We start from the raw sequence: 3,326 nt of genomic DNA on the forward strand, positions 1-3,326 counted from the left end.
TTTGTTTTGTCTTCATTTTTCTTCTCTTTCTTTCCATTTTCTCCATCACTTACAGGCCCCTCTTCGTGGTGATGAGGGTCCCTGAGTGTCTGAGATTATGTCGGGCGTTGTCTCCGGAATTCGATGCTCTGCATCCGTGCATTATGGCACATAGCAGGGGTCATTTCAAGCATAATCTGTTACCCAAAGCCTGCAAAGTGCCAGAATGGTGGTAATATTCGGCTACCTCTCTGTCTGGGTGCCATGGCACCAGACTGGTGGTCTTCTTGGTTTTGCTCCTTGCCCAGGTCTGCCTGTATGACCCCATGCAGAGGCATCTATCTCAGGCTCATGTCCACCCAGGGCCCGAAGTCCAAGTTGAGGTTCTTCTAGCCTCTGACTTGTACCATGATTTAAGAGCCGGTCAGAACCTGTGTGGAAACTTCATGCTTTGGAAGCCCTTCAGGACTGCTGTTATCTTGCCTTAGACCCCTATAGCAGCTTAACTCAGACTTGTTTGTTTCCTGTTTCCTTTTCTTTTCTTTTTCTGGGAGTACTAGATTACTAAACATTCGGATGTTTATAGGTCAGAACACTGAACATATGCATAGCCTCTCTCTTCTCTGCCACCTACTGACGCACATGTGACACAGCAGCCACCCCTGCAAAGCCTTTAGAGGCAAGTGAAATTTATTATTCAGATATGTTAATATTCAGCAAATGAGGATATACACATCAATTAGAATAATTTCACTGAACTTTTATTGCCAGTTTTTTTTTTTTTTAATTTAACAATGCACATGAGGATGACCTTGAATTTCTGATCCTTCCGCTCATCAAGGGCTGGAATTATATGTCATTTAGGCAGTACTGGGCTCTAACCCAAGACACCAAGCCTTCTTGATAAGAGTTTCACTAACTATCTAAATATCAAAAAAACAAGTATAAAAACATCGGACAAGTGTGGGTGATCTTGAGAAGATGCAGCTTACTTATCATTTCTCTCACTTGAAACTATTAATTATTTTTAAACATTGTTATTAAATAACTGTCACCAAAGGATACAATTATTTTCCAAATTCTAATATAAATTCTACAGAATTAAATTATTTAAGGCTTCTGAAATTACTGATTCTGAGATGGTAATTCACCATACATTGTTCTAAAATTTATTTTTGAATAAAGGGACTCAAAGTAACCTGATAGTTTTTGGTACTTGAAGGAACTAGAAGCATTACAATTTCTTTCTAACATAAAATTACACAGTTTTAGGTCATTATAGTATTAGATGTTTTCTGCCAGGTGAAATGACATGTTTAAGTGACTTTGTTTTTACACTGTGTTAAACGACGCATTTGATTTTAGATTATTACTTGGTGAACAATAGAATTTGTCAACAGTACTGTGTAGTGTTATATTATGTTTATTCTAACTGTTCCCACGGGGATTGTTCTGGCCTATAATCTGAAACTTTATTCTACATAATTTTTCAACTAAAATGCTACGTATTAAAATTGCATGCACCGTATGCCAAGAGAAATATTTTCCTTTCAGTTCTAGAACTAATTCTTGTAAACACTGTATTTTTAAGAACTTATGAATATTCAAATACTTACAGAGACTCTTCAGGACTATTTTTCAGCTTTCATGTTAATATTATTAAATGTTTATTTTAAAACAAAAGCAAAACAACTATTATCATATCCAAAGCTGACTGAGAAGTTATAAGAAAGTAATGATAAGTGTGAGCCAAAAAATGAACATTTCTAAATATTGATTAATGTTTTCAAATAAATTCGTGACAATATGGACTTTGCTTAAAAGTGTTAAGGTATGATAAATTATTTTATCATGGCAAAACTTCCATATCTTTACCCCAGGTCCTGATTATAAATACTGAAAATCAGTATTTATAACTTAAAACACTACAAAGTGATTTTAACAATTTGACATCATTTTCTATTTTTGTTATTATCATGCACATTTGTTTACCTATATTGGTTGGTTGAGGTATTGCTCAGTTTTTCAAAATTTACTTAAAATGCATAAAGTCCTGGATTTAAGTCCAATACTACATAATTGCATATATTAGGAGTGTAATTGCAGTCTTTGAGAGTCAGTGGATCAGAAGTTAGAAATCAACCCCAGAAGCATACACACATACATATATGTGTGTGTGTATGTGTGAGTGATGTATATGTGTGTATGTGTGTGCGAGTGATATATATATATATATATATATATATATATATATATATATATATAGTTATATAGTTATATAGTTATATAGTTATATAGTTATATAGTTATATATAGTTATATATCTACATATGTGTGTGTTTTGTGATATATATGTGTGTGTCTGTGTGTTTACATATGTATAAGTGTGTGTGATAAGTGCACATAAGTGCAAAAATGAGTTCAGAAAAATTGTTCTACATGTCTGAAACAAATTTTGTTGGATCTTAGTATGAATAAACTAATTTCTTGGAAGGAGACTTTATGAAGATTTATTTTTATTACATTTTACTAACTTTTATGACCAAATTTTTCAAATTTATACTAATGGAGATATGGCCAATGGTGATGATGATGATTATTATATATATTTATTCATATACATATATATTCAAATACATATATATATATATATATATTTGAAAGTTCTATCACTATAAACTATAGTTATTTTGAAATTTTGTGTATTTTTTTATATAAATATACTATATTTAACCCTTTAAGATTGATGAATATTTAACATTGTGTTTGGGTATGAGAAATAATAACTCTTTTATAGCATGGGCCTTAAGCAAGGCCTGTCATTGGTTAGTCCTTTTCTTATTCTGCTCAACTGTATACCTTGCACATCTTGTAGGCAGGACAAATTGTGGGTCTATGGTTTTATGGCTGGGTTGGTATCCCAGTGGATATGGCACACCATATCCTCCACTGCCAGGACTCTTAGCAGGGTAACCTTATAGATTCTTAAAAGTTTCCCTTGTCCTAGATTTCTTGCTTACCCCACACTCCAATAGTCTTTTCCAATACTCTCTTTTTGCATCTTCTCTCTACCTTATCCCCGTCTCCATCTCCATTGCCTCACCAACCCAGTCACTTGCCTCCATCACTCTGATGTGTAGTCCTTTTCCCTTTTCAGTGAGATTTCAGCATCTCTCTTTGATCCCATTCCTGACAGTATTAATAATATCTGCTATAAAGGGGTCTAGCATAACTGTCATCAAAGAGGCTTATCCCAGCTATTGATGGAAACTAATGCAGAAATCCACAGCCAGACATTAAGTGAAGCTTGGGGAATCCCATGGAGGAAGTTGAATGAGAAAGAGGAG

At 33.9% G+C, this 3,326-nt stretch overlaps 1 non-coding gene across 1 annotated transcript; it reads right to left on the reverse strand.

The window, feature by feature from the left end:
• Positions 1 to 531: 531 nt before the first annotated feature.
• Positions 532 to 663, reverse strand: LOC117706402 (small nucleolar RNA SNORA17). Its single transcript, XR_004606510.1, has one exon. It is a non-coding gene; the product is annotated as a small nucleolar RNA SNORA17 (small nucleolar RNA).
• Positions 664 to 3,326: the final 2,663 nt, after the last annotated feature.

The sequence above is a fragment of the Arvicanthis niloticus genome, chromosome 3, assembly GCF_011762505.2.
Source record: "Arvicanthis niloticus isolate mArvNil1 chromosome 3, mArvNil1.pat.X, whole genome shotgun sequence".
Lineage (NCBI taxonomy): Eukaryota > Metazoa > Chordata > Mammalia > Rodentia > Muridae > Arvicanthis > Arvicanthis niloticus.